Here is a 14,915-nt window from a genome sequence, read left to right as displayed (position 1 = left end):
ATATGTTTGAATTGCTAACAGAAAAGATAGAAAGATAGAAATCAGAAGATTTATTACAGAATTTGTATATTTCGGATTAGACATGGGGAGTATATTTCGATGAATTTCGTAATAAAATTATTGCAATACTTTCCAGATGGTGATAGGATATGATTAAGATTGACAGATTTTTCAATCTATATCTATCAGTTTGTACCAGATAACGTACAAACATGACCAAATGACACAGATCGATGTCAGAGAAGTGGTTAGAAAGATCGGAATGCCACAGTAGATTATGTCAGATTATGATTTTGCTTGAGTTTGTATTCGTGACAGAATATATCATGAACTCTCTTTTAGATTGTTTCACAGATTGACAAACTGTCAGAATATTTTATCAAGGTATTGGAAGATTTTTGTAATGCCCAGAAATTATGAGAAATGATAAGACAAGATTATAAAGTGTTGCCAGGATGGAAAATAAGAAATTCTTGGAAATGCAGCACCGCACTCGCGGTGCCAGGCATCACCGCACCCGCGGTAAATGGACAGTAAGTTGACAAGAAAATCCCGTAGCCACACCGCACCCGCGGTATTAGACGGAGCGCACCCGCGCTGATGACACCGCACCCGCGGTCGTGTAAGCAGCGCACCCGCGGTCAAGCTTCGGGAAATCTAGATAGAATCGTCGAGACTGAAGCGCACCCGCGGTGCATATGTTACCGCACCCGCGGTGCGACGTGCACCATGAAAAATGAGGCCACGTTTTATGAATTGCATGCAGTATATAGAAGCGATTGACACGGTTGTTCTTCAGAAAATTCAGAAAGAGACGAAAACTTTGAAAGAAAATCCTTACGCCTTTTTGATTTGCGATTGTGGAAGATCCGTCTATCAGAATTCGAATCTGAAAGTAGTATCGTTTCCCTCGTGACACGAGCTATACAAGGACGTAAGTTTTGTTACGTTTTGAGATGTTTTGAAAATATGATGTTGCTAGAATTGCATGTGATTCAGATATGGTGTTTCTACTACCGTAGATATTGTATAATTGAAGTCAGATTAAAGAACAGACTGTGTCTGTAATTATTATGATTTTTGAAAGATAGTGACTGAGATTCTATATTAGGATTGTGTTAGTATTCAGAGTATGATTGTATTGGCACCGATTATGAGTTTCAGTATTATATTTGTGATGTTCAGATTGACGGGGTTATTTAGATTGTATTGTTATGCCGTCGAAACATCATTTGATTTAGATTGATCAGATTCAGATACGAGTTCGATTAGATTGTGATATTATTGATATGACTCAGATGGTATCTTGTTCAGACATTGATCAGATTGTATACTGATTTGAGTATTGATCAGAACAGATCGTGAATTGAGTTATTTACTGATACAGCGTATTCGATATTGTCTTTTCAGATTGATATGGACAGAGTTGAATACAGATCATCATCTTCGTCAGACCGGGACGACAAAGGTATAATTCATGTGATATTCGGGAAGAAACAACTCAATCGAGATCATCCTTGAGTTGCCCAATAAATCACATACTATATTCTTGTTTATGTTTTATCTAATTATGCTTTGGTTACAGATTATGTTGCATTGCATTAAGATGATTATGCTTGTTTACAGATTTTGTATTCATGCATTAAGATAGGAAAGTCTGCGAGATCATCCAGACTTCTAGATGTTCGGCGATATCTCAGCTTAGGGGAAGATCACCCCCCTTTGTAGATGTGGATACAGATCAGGCCGAAGTCTAGGAATAAGACGGACAGCACCTCGATTGGGAGGGTAGGTGACAGACAGTGCCGTCTTATTCACCCCGAGATCCCTAGAGTTCCAGATCGAGTCGAGTCTAGACATGATTTGATTAGGACTTCATGCTTATATGGATGTGGCTCCTAGACCATGGGACCCATCGTTATTGCTTACAGTTGTGCTAGCATGTTTTATGATTTAGATTGTTTATATGCTTGTTTATCTGATTTGAGCTGCATGCTTAATTTCATAGACTATGAAAGATATTATGTTTATACATAATCGCATGTTTAATGAATTAGTTTGTTTATATACATGCTTACCATGTTTTATACTGGGATTTATTCTCACCGGAGTTATCCGGCTGTTGTCGTGTTTTGTATGTGTGCATGACAACAGGTGGGGCTGGATCAGGGTCGAGAAGATGACGAGAGAAGACGAGTTTAGCGTGGCGATTCCGGACTTACAGTAGATTGGATTTTACTACTTGAACTGCAGTAGTTGAACCTTAGATTAATTAAAAAGACTGTTGTACATTATTGTATCTTTATACTGAAATGTAGTTTTATACAGATATGTATATCATGTAGATGCCATTATCTTCCGCACTTTATTTTAAAAAGAAAAATTTTTAGACCCTGTTTATCAGAACTGATAATTAAATCCCAACGGTGATTAAGAAGATGATTAGCGTCCGGGTCCCCACAACAGGTGGTATCAGAGCGAGGATCCTTTAGAGATAGATCTTTAGACTGAGATAGTTAGAACTGATAGATCTTTTAGATTGACTTAGATGGAGTTAGAAGAGAATGAGCGGGGTAGATGAATTTTCTTTCCTTGCATGTGTGTGCTAGCATGAGATTGCTTATGATGTTGATTTGCATTGTGATGCTAGCATGAGATTATGTGCTACTGCTTTTAGATACATGTTTACCTGATTATGTGAATTAGATTGGTATTATGTATCACTGAATACGAATCAGATCGGATTCATGACCAGCAGTAAGATGGTCAGGAAAAGATTTGGAACAGATTTGTGGTATGGGATTACTGATGTTTTTGGTAATCAGATATAGCTCCCCGCAGAATTCCAGAAAAAGGCAGTACATCATATGATCAGACAGATAGAACAGAATCTCAGATAGATGTGGCAGAAATTCAGATGGAAACACAGTTACAGAGGTTTCAGTCGTTTCAACCGCCAATTCTGAAGGGAACTGAGACGTCAGTAGATTGTGAGAAATGGCTAGAGGAGACAGAAATGTTATTTGAATTCCTGAATTTCACAGATGAGTGCAAAATTAGGCTTATTGAGAACCAGTTGCAAGAGACTGCTAGAAGATGGTGGTTACTCACCGAAGGAGCCTTAGAGCAGAGTCGTTCAGTGATCACGTGGAAGACCTTTAGATTTGAATTTTATCAAAGATTCTTCCCTACCTCATATAGACAGGATAGAAGTGCAGAATTTGCAAACCTGAGACAGGGTCCTTTGAGTGTTGATGAATACTTGGCACAGTTCTTCACACTTCTACGTTTTGCTCCTCTTGTGGCTAGAAATGATGATGCTATGTCTAGCCAATTCATTCAAGGATTGAATCCCGAAATACGCATGTTGGTGAATGTGAAGCAATCGAGTAATTTTGCTGACACCTTGAATAGAGCTAAGAGAGCAGAAACGGTTCTGATAGGACAGCCGGGAGCATTATATGATCTTCCAGCACCGGAACCACAGCAACTGCATTCTAGAGTTGAGATTGGCAGTAGCAGTGGTAAAAAGAAAGAGCCCTTGAAAATCCAAAAGAAACAGTTCAAGGAATTAGGAAGTAGCTCGTCTAGTTCCAGTAGTTCCAGCCCGAGCTACACTGGAATGTATTGCCGAACTTGTGGAGGGAGACATTCCACAGAACAATGCCAGGGAGTGCTTGGTAAGTGCAATATCTGTAAGCAGACGGGACACTTTGCTAAAGTTTGTCCGCAGAGACATTTTCGAAGATCTTAAAGAGCAGAGTCATTAGTGGTAATGACTGAGAAACAAACCCAGAAATTACAACAGGTACTATTCTTTATGATTATATTGCATATGTATTGATATGTACTAATGCATTTTTATGAGTATCTGTGATGGAATAGCATGGAGATATGCTGTATTGATGGGGTTTGTTGGTACTGTAGTATTGAATTCCTTGATTGTTGAGGAATATGTTGATATCAGAAATTTCTGTGAAATGTGATATACTACAGTTAGATAGGAATGAGACTGGGTTAGTTTATGATGTACTTGTGTTATCTGATTTTGATTACATTCTTGATATTTATATGCTGAACAAGTACAGAGGTAAGAATCAGACCAGATTTGACTGATAAACGGAGATTTCCGGTAAGGATTCTAGATTTAGGATTCCTTTAATATTTGTATTGTTGATGACTCGATTAATACAGAAAGGAACAGATAGTATCCTTATGTATTCAGTAGATCCACTGAAATCGAGCCTAACAATTACAGATTTGATAAAGAAGTAAGAGTTAACTGATATTTGCCTAGATAAGATTTCAGACTTGTTTTATATCAGACAGATAGATTTTAGAATTGAATTCATATCAGATACTGATTGTTGTTTTAGAATTCAGAACAGAATGATATTGAGTGTACAGAATGTTACAGAATGAATAGAAAGATCAGTAGAAGAATATCGACCAGGAGTTACATCCGATTTTGTGTGGCTCTTTGGCATGTTTCAGAATATTCAGAGATGTTCTGACGATTTTATGCTTATTATATCTATGATATTTGATATGTTAACAGCATCTGATTGATTAAATGGAATATTTGAAGATTTTATTAAATATTCAGAGAATCGTGATTATTGTATACAGAAATTAGTCAGGTATGAATCATAATTGAAACAGATTATATTCAGAATATGTGATATCTGCAGTGGTATACCGATTCATTTGCACAGTTGAGACAGAAATCAGTGACTGTAACCGACACAGGTAACAGATATATCAGAATTAGCAGAAATGTCAGAAAGTCAGAATCGCTGAGTTTTACAGATTTTCTTATTCTCTGATCTCCTTATTATATTATATCTGCTTACGTATTGTGCTTGCTCTAAATCAGTATTTGAGACATCTGATATTGTTGAGAGCATATTCTATTTGCAGATGAGATATGACAGATGATTTAGGCACTGTGAAGATTGATCAGTAGTCAGAATCATCAGGGTTGCCGCAATCGTTGTTTTATGAGTACTAGATCTATATAGGTTTTTGCTATTCTGAGTCTGATGTAATATTCCTGTTATTGTGAATCAGTGTTTGATACCGATTAGTGTAAACAGTCAGACATGTGATCAGAATGTTCAAAATTTGTTTGTAATAATCAGAACAGAGCATCAGTCAGAATAACAGATATTTGAGTTTGTGTTATATGGGACTGATTATGTTATGATATCAGATGTTTCAGAATTGTTTACAGATTTTGATATTGATAGTCAGAGCCGAATACCAGGTGGGTATTTCTTCTTTAATTTATGATTATTTAATGATTTGTTTATACAGGATAGTTCGAATCTGAACTCACAGCTAGTGTCAGAACCGCATAGTAGTGGATTCAGTTGCCATTCAGATGATTGTGAATGTGCGTTATTCGAACAGACAGTAGTGATATAAACAGATCAGATCAGTTGTAACAGAATTTGTACAGAAATGTTGGCAGAAATTGTACTGATAAGTCTGAATTGCTAACAGAAGAAGACAAAGAGAGAAATCAGAAGATTATTACAGAATTTGTATGGTTCTGAATAGAAATGGGAGTACATTTCTATGGCTTTCGTAATGAAATTACCCCCATTTTCTTTAGATTATGATATGATATGATTATGATTGACAGATTACTCAATCTATATCTATCAGTTTGTACCAGATTACGTACAAACAGAACTAGATGACATAGATCGATGTCAAAGAAATAATCAGATAGATTAGAATATTGAATAAGATGATATCAGATTGTGATTTTGATGGAGTTGTACTTGTAATAGACTGTATCATAAGCTCTCTTGTGTAGATTTATTACAGATTGACAGATAGTCAGGGGGTAATAATCGAATATTGGAAGATTTTGGTAGAGTTTTAGAGTGCTAGATGTTAGCACTAATTGATATGATTCAGTATTACTGTGTGACTATAGCTATCAGCTTATCAGAGGGGTAATGAGATAGTTATAGACAAAACAGTATACAGTGAATACTACAGATTTCTTTTGAAGAAAATTCGAAGAAAGATAAAGATAGTTCAGAATGAACAGATGTCATAAACCAACATTGGATGATGATGATTGGTATTTGGGGTCGAAGATTGTATACGTCTTTGTTTGAAATAAACAGAGGTGATAACAGCTGAAGATACGGATATGTGATAAGTTGTAGATTGGTTTATACAGATGTTGTATAACCAATATAGCAAGATTGATTTTGTCAGACTTTATGAAGTCTTATTCCAGATTTGAAATCAGAAGTTGATACAAGAAAGAGATATCAGAACGGATTCACTGAGATGAGTTTAGAGGTATTATGATGTTATACTTCATGAATTCGTATTCCAGACGGGGATTAGGCATTTGAGTTTTGATGTAAACTCTAGTATACATTTCTGTTCGTACATCTGAATTTATTTCTTATGAGTTCAGGGACGAACTCAGATCTAAGAGGGGGAGAAATGTAATGCCCAGAAATTATGAGAAATGATAAGACAAGATTATAAAGTGTTGCCAGGATGGAAAATAAGAAATTCTTGGAAATGCAGCACCGCACTCGCGGTGCCAGGCATCACCGCACCCGCGGTAAATGGACAGTAAGTTGACAAGAAAATCCCGTAGCCACACCGCACCCGCGGTATTAGACGGAGCGCACCCGCGCTGATGACACCGCACCCGCGGTCGTGTAAGCAGCGCACCCGCGGTCAAGCTTCGGGAAATCTAGATAGAATCGTCGAGACTGAAGCGCACCCGCGGTGCATATGTTACCGCACCCGCGGTGCGACGTGCACCATGAAAAATGAGGCCACGTTTTATGAATTGCATGCAGTATATATAGAAGCGATTGACACGGTTGTTCTTCAGAAAATTCAGAAAGAGACGAAAACTTTGAAAGAAAATCCTTACGCCTTTTTGATTTGCGATTGTGGAAGATCCGTCTATCAGAATTCGAATCTGAAAGTAGTATCGTTTCCCTCGTGACACGAGCTATACAAGGACGTAAGTTTTGTTACGTTTTGAGATGTTTTGAAAATATGATGTTGCTAGAATTGCATGTGATTCAGATATGGTGTTTCTACTACCGTAGATATTGTATAATTGAAGTCAGATTAAAGAACAGACTGTGTCTGTAATTATTATGATTTTTGAAAGATAGTGACTGAGATTCTATATTAGGATTGTGTTAGTATTCAGAGTATGATTGTATTGGCACCGATTATGAGTTTCAGTATTATATTTGTGATGTTCAGATTGACGGGGTTATTTAGATTGTATTGTTATGCCGTCGAAACATCATTTGATTTAGATTGATCAGATTCAGATACGAGTTCGATTAGATTGTGATATTATTGATATGACTCAGATGGTATCTTGTTCAGACATTGATCAGATTGTATACTGATTTGAGTATTGATCAGAACAGATCGTGAATTGAGTTATTTACTGATACAGCGTATTCGATATTGTCTTTTCAGATTGATATGGACAGAGTTGAATACAGATCATCATCTTCGTCAGACCGGGACGACAAAGGTATAATTCATGTGATATTCGGGAAGAAACAACTCAATCGAGATCATCCTTGAGTTGCCCAATAAATCACATACTATATTCTTGTTTATGTTTTATCTAATTATGCTTTGGTTACAGATTATGTTGCATTGCATTAAGATGATTATGCTTGTTTACAGATTTTGTATTCATGCATTAAGATAGGAAAGTCTGCGAGATCATCCAGACTTCTAGATGTTCGGCGATATCTCAGCTTAGGGGAAGATCACCCCCCTTTGTAGATGTGGATACAGATCAGGCCGAAGTCTAGGAATAAGACGGACAGCACCTCGATTGGGAGGGTAGGTGACAGACAGTGCCGTCTTATTCACCCCGGGATCCCTAGAGTTCCAGATCGAGTCGAGTCTAGACATGATTTGATTAGGACTTCATGCTTATATGGATGTGGCTCCTAGACCATGGGACCCATCGTTATTGCTTACAGTTGTGCTAGCATGTTTTATGATTTAGATTGTTTATATGCTTGTTTATCTGATTTGAGCTGCATGCTTAATTTCATAGACTATGAAAGATATTATGTTTATACATAATCGCATGTTTAATGAATTAGTTTGTTTATATACATGCTTACCATGTTTTATACTGGGATTTATTCTCACCGGAGTTATCCGGCTGTTGTCGTGTTTTGTATGTGTGCATGACAACAGGTGGGGCTGGATCAGGGTCGAGAAGATGACGAGAGAAGACGAGTTTAGCGTGGCGATTCCGGACTTACAGTAGATTGGATTTTACTACTTGAACTGCAGTAGTTGAACCTTAGATTAATTAAAAAGACTGTTGTACATTATTGTATCTTTATACTGAAATGTAGTTTTATACAGATATGTATATCATGTAGATGCCATTATCTTCCGCACTTTATTTTAAAAAGAAAAATTTTTAGACCCTGTTTATCAGAACTGATAATTAAATCCCAACGGTGATTAAGAAGATGATTAGCGTCCGGGTCCCCACAATTTTGGTAGAGTTATAGAGTGCTGGATGTTAGCACTAATTGATATGACTTATTATCACTGCGTGACAATAGCTATCAGCTTATCATATGGGTAATGAGATAGTTATAGACAGGACGGTATACAGTGAATACTGCAGATTTCTTTTGACGAAAATTCGAAGGAAGATGAAGATAGTTCAAAATAAACAGATTTAAGAAACCAACATCGGATGATGACGATTGGTATTTGAAGCTGAAGACTGTATATGTCCTTGATTGGGATAAACAGATTTGATAACAACTACTGGTATTGTTTTGTTATGAACTGTGATTGGTTTATACGGATGTTGTATAACCAACATGGCAAGATTGATTCTGTCAGAGTTAGTTTAAGAAGTATTATGATAGTATACTCCATGAAGTCTTATTCCAGAGTTGAAATCAGAGGTTGATACAAGAAAGAGATTTCCGAATGGATTCATTGAGATGAGAGTTTGATTTAAACTCTATGATACATTCCTTCTAGTATATCGGAGTTGATTACTTGCGAGTTCGAGGACGAACTCAGATCTAAGAGGGGGAGAAATGTAAGGCCCGAGAAATTAATCCGGTTAATCTGAAAAGATTTGGAAATGATTATTATAATCATAGATGATAATTGATGTGATTATAAACGAAACGGATCTGATCGGGAGAGCCGAAAGAAGAAATCACATTATGTGTGAAGTATAGGATAGGCGCACATGCGCGACATGTATCGGCGCACATGCGCGAAAAGTACAGAAGCATCGGCGCACATGCGCGATATAAGGCGCGTATATGCGCGACCAGTCCAGAAGGATCGGCACATATGCGCGACATAATTGGCTCACATGCGCGGACTGGACAGAATGGTTGGCGCATATGCACGACTAAAATGGCGCATATGCGCGAGAAGACAATGCTAGTTTTTTTATAAATAGCGCATATGCGCGACTTTGTGCGCGCATATGTGCGAAACGTGCAGAACATGCACAACGCCACTTGCCCTTGTATCATGCAATGTATGTATATATATATATATATATATATATATATATATATGTATATATATATAAATATATATATATATATATATCAACATGCGAAATCCTTCAGAAAAAGAAAGAAACGGAGGGGAAAAGATTTGAGTCCTTACGTGCGGGAATTTAAACGTTACGCAAAATCCGTCCGTCAGAATTTGAAGCCGAATTCAGTACCGAGTTTCTAGCGACGACAGCTACAACTGGACGTAAGTTTTGTTACGTTTAGACAAGATTTGAATTTATGATATTGTCAGAATTGAATATGAATCAGATATGATGTTTCTGCTACAGTAGACAGTATAGAATTGAAGTCAGATTAAAGAACAGACTGTTTCTGTAATTATTATGATTTTCGAAAGATATTGACTGAGATTCTATATCAGAATTTTGTTAGTATTTAGAGTATGAATTTTATTAACACAGATTTTGAGTTCCAGTATTATATATGTGATGTTCAGATTGACGGGGTTATTCAGATTTTATTGTTATGCCGTCGAAACATCAGTTGATTTAGATTGATCAGATTCAGATATGATTTCGATTATATTGTGATGTCGATGATATGAACTGAATTGTATCTTGTTCAGATATTGATCAGATTATGTACTGAGTTGAGTATTGATCAGAACAGATTGTGTATTTAGTTATTCACTGATACAGTGTATTCGATATTGTCATTTCAGATTTGATATGGACAGATTTGAATACAAGTCATCGTCTTCGTCGGACCGGGACGACAAAGGTATAATTCATGTAATATTCGGGAAGATACAACTCAAACAGATCCTATTTGAGTTTCCCAACAAAATCACATACTAGATTATTGTTATATTCTGATATGAATATTCTTGTTTATATGCTGATATGCTACTGCTTTGTTTATAGATTTATATGCATTGCATTTAAGATAGGGAGTCCTGACAGATCCGTCAAACTTCTAGACGTTCGGTGATATCACAGCTTAGGGGAAGATTCACTCTCCTATTGTAGATGTGGATACAGATTAGGCCGAAGTCTAGGAATAAGACGTACCGTCACCCCGATTGGAGAGTAGGTGATAGATCGTCTTTTTCACAACGGGATCCCTAGAGTTATAGTTGAGTCGAGTCTAGACATGATTTGACTACAACTGCATGTGTTTATGGATGTGGTTTCATAGACTATGAAACCCATCTTTATTGCTTTCAGTCATGATAGCATGTGTTTATGATTTGATTAAACTGCATGTTTATCTGAATTGAGTTGCATGCTTATTTTGATTTGATTTTATAGATTATGAAATCTATTACTTTTGAATATGTTCATGATAGCATGTTTTATGATTTAGATTGTTTCTATACATGCTTACCATGTTTTATACTGAGATTTATTCTCACCGGAATATCCGGCTGTTGTCTTGTTTTGTATGTGTGCATGACAACAGGTGGGACAAAATCGGGGTCGAGAAGAGGATGAGAGAAGACGAGTTTAGCGTGGTGATTCCGGACTTGGATAGATTTGATTTTATTACTTGAACTGTAGTAGTTGAACCTTAGATTAGTTAAAAGATTGTTGTATCTTTATACTGAATTGTTGTGACACCCTGACCCGTAACAGTAAAAATACGCAGCGGAAATAAATTTTTCTTTAAAATATGGAAGGAGTTTCAAAATACATTTCATAAATTGTTTACAAAGTAATCACATGATCATTCAAATGACATACAAAATACAAAACAATCATTCTTATGATCATGTCCCAAAATATTTGCAAAATAATCTTCCTTCCAACGGTGTATGCATATGACCCCTATCCACAGTCAACGTCCCGGGCCACCACTCTGATCTGCATCATATGAAATAACTGAAATGAGAATAAATCTCAGCAAGTGGAACTCTACATAGCAATGATACATAGTATACTCTGTAAAACATGACTTTGAAATCATAAATACCATCAACTCTGAAACGTGAATACTGTAGCAATAACTGTAGCAATAGCAATAGATAGAAATACGATGGTATTCTCTTTTCTATGGTTGGATTGATATCAATAGTATCTATGACTGTGGTTGCAAATATCCCATCGATATAAATCGATAACTGTGAGGGGATAAAAGCCTATGGTCGATGATCATCTAATTGCATGCAATGCTCTCACTATGATTAATCAATCCAATAAAACATTTGAATCTCTATCTTTTGTATTCCTTTTTTAACAATAGTGAGACATACAATGCCTCCAATAGATAATCAATGAAATCAATACTTAACAATGAATCAATTGAAGGGAATAACACTTTGAAACCTTTAAAACACAATACATATATCATCATGTGAGCAAAAGGATGAAATTCCACTTACAAACCAATAGAACACCTCAAACTTAGCTCTTGGTACACCACCTACAACAATAATCCATAAACAACACCAAAATCATCTCTATATCCAAAAATACAAGTCAAATATCCCATTAAACCAACAATAACAACACCCTATAACAACTCATCTCCAAAAACCATGATAGAATCGCACAAAAAACTTACCTAAGCTTCCTAGCACCAAGGAGAACGTTGATCTCAAGTCGAATCGTCGAATAGAAGCTTGGATTGAAGATAGGAAATGAAAGAAATGGTAGAAAACCCTTGCCCTAGAGAGGAAATCTCGAAATGAAGATAAGAGATAAGGTAGAAATGAAGTCAACTCAATCAAAAAGGTACTAAATATCTCGCCCATACTTACACCGCGGGTGTGGTCACACAAGCACCGCGGGTGCGCTAAGCTCACGGCAATCCAACTAAAATCCCATGCACGATCACTGCGGGTGCGGTGCTACAATCACCGCGGGTGCGGTGCTTACACTGCCGCGGGTGCGGTGATGCCACGGCCTTCAAATTCCAAAATGATGAACAGTACACCGCGGGGGCACTCCTCTAAGAGCGCGGGTGCACTCAAGCCACGGCAATGAACAGTACTCAATCAACTAAAAATCGATCCGAAACACTGAAACGAACAATCAACAACATCTAATACCTCAAAACAATAATAACCAATAATACTATGTCCCAAAACACAACTCTAACATCTAATCACATAACCCAAATAACAAACGAAACTTAAATCGTACCGTACACTGGGCTCGGCTATTACAATCTCCCCTCCTTAGAGGAATTTCGTCCGCGAAATTGACGTCACTGCACGAACAACTCAGGATACTTCTCTCTCATCTCATCCTCTGGTTCCCACGTAGCCTCTTCGATCAAATGGTTCCTCCAAAGGACTTTAACAATGCTGATCTCTTTGTTCCTCAAAACTCTAACTGTGCGATCCAGAATCTGAATCGGAATCTCTTGGTAAGTCAAACTCGGCGTCAAGTCCAATGGCTCGTGGCGAAGAACATGGGAAGGATTCGCAATATACTTCCTGAGCATCGATACGTGAAAGACATTGTGAACTCTGTCAAGATCGGGCGGTAGGGCTAATCTGTAGGCTCTGTCACCAACTCTGTCCAAGATCTCAAATGGGCCAATGAATCTCGGACTCAACTTTCCCTTCTTGCCAAATCTCATCACACCCTTGAGAGGTGCAATCTTCAGAAATACATGATCGCCAACCTCAAACTGCAAAGGTCTGCGACGAACATCTGCATAGCTCTTCTGTCTCGACTGCGCTTCATCCTCTCACGGATCACAACAACAACATCGGCCGTCTGCTGGACCAACTCTGGTCCCAACATCTTCCTCTCACCAACCTCATCCCAATACAAAGGCGATCTGCACTTCCTGCATAAAGTGCCTCATACGGTGCCATCCCAATCGACGCCTGGTAGCTATTGTTGTACGTGAACTCCACAAGTGGCAATTTAGAATCCCAGCTACCAGAATAATCAATAGTACAAGCTCTGAGCATATCCTCAAGAATCTGAATGACTCTCTCTGACTGACCGTCGCTCTGAGGGTGATAAGCTGTACTGAACGCTAATCGAGAACCCATAGCTCTATGCAAACTCTTCCAGAACTCTGAGGTAAACCTGGGGTCACGATCAGACACGATCGACACAGGGACACCGTGAAGTCTAACAATCTCTGCAATGTAGTCCTCGGCACCCTGATTCATGGAGTACGTCGTCTTGACTGGGAGAAAGTGCGCTGACTTAGTTAACCGATCAACAATGACCCAAATAGAATTATAACCTTTCTGCACTCTGGGAAGACCAGTCACGAAATCCATCGTAATGTGCTCCCACTTCCACTGAGGAATCGGCAAAGATAGCAATGACCCAGCATGTCTCTGATGCTCAATCTTCACCTGCTGACAAGTAAGGCACTGAGAAATGAACAAAGCAACATCTTTCTTCATACCTGGCCACCAATAGAGTCGACGAAGATCCTGATACATCTTCGTACTGCCTGGATGAATCGAATAAGGTGCGGTATGAGCCTCTGTCAAGACGTCTCTACGAATATCATCGCCAATAGGAACACAAATACGGCCTCTGAAAGTCACCAATCCATCACCATTCGAACCAAACTCTGAATTACCCCTCTCCTCAGCTCTAGCTCTCAACTCTAGCAACTGCACATCAGTCGACTGCTCTCTACGGATCCTGTCCGTCAAAGTAGATCGAATAACCAACGCTGAAAGACGAGCAATGGTACCTGGAATCACCAGATCAATCTCCTCTCTCTGCAAATCCAACAACAATGGCCTCTGAATCAAAGAACTCAATAAAGCACTCGACTTGCGGCTCAAAGCATTAGCCACAACATTCGCTTTCCCTGGGTGATAACTGATAGTCACATCGTAATCTTTAACCAGCTCTAACCATCTCCTCTGCCGCATGTTGAGCTCTTTCTGAGAAAACAGATACTTCAAGCTCTTGTGGTCTGTGAAGATCTCACACTTTTCGCCATACATATAATGTCTCCAAATCTTCAGGGCGAAAACCACAGCTGCTAGCTCCAAATCGTGCGTCGGATAATTCTTCTCGTAATCCTTCAACTGGCGAGAAGCATAGGCAATGATCTTACCTCGCTGCATCAGCACTGCACCAAGGCCTCTCTTCGACGCATCGGTATAGACAACGAAATCCTCTGAACCACTGGGCAATGAAAGAACAAGAGCTGTCGTCAACCTGTCCTTCAACTCTTGGAACGCACTCTGGCAGTCAATAGACCACTCGAACTTCACAGTCTTCCTCGTCAGATTGGACAATGGCAGGGCAATCTTGGAAAAATCTGAAATGAAACGACGATAGTAACCCGCCAAACCAAGGAAACTGCGTACCTCAGAGACAGTAGTAGGAATAGGCCAATTCTGAATCGCCTCTATCTTCAATGGATCAACAGCAATGC

The sequence above is a fragment of the Primulina eburnea genome, chromosome 3, assembly GCF_022965805.1.
Source record: "Primulina eburnea isolate SZY01 chromosome 3, ASM2296580v1, whole genome shotgun sequence".
NCBI classification, from domain to species: Eukaryota; Viridiplantae; Streptophyta; class Magnoliopsida; order Lamiales; family Gesneriaceae; genus Primulina; species Primulina eburnea.
The sequence above is the reverse complement of the archived record's forward strand: the minus strand, read 5'-3'. Positions refer to the sequence as shown.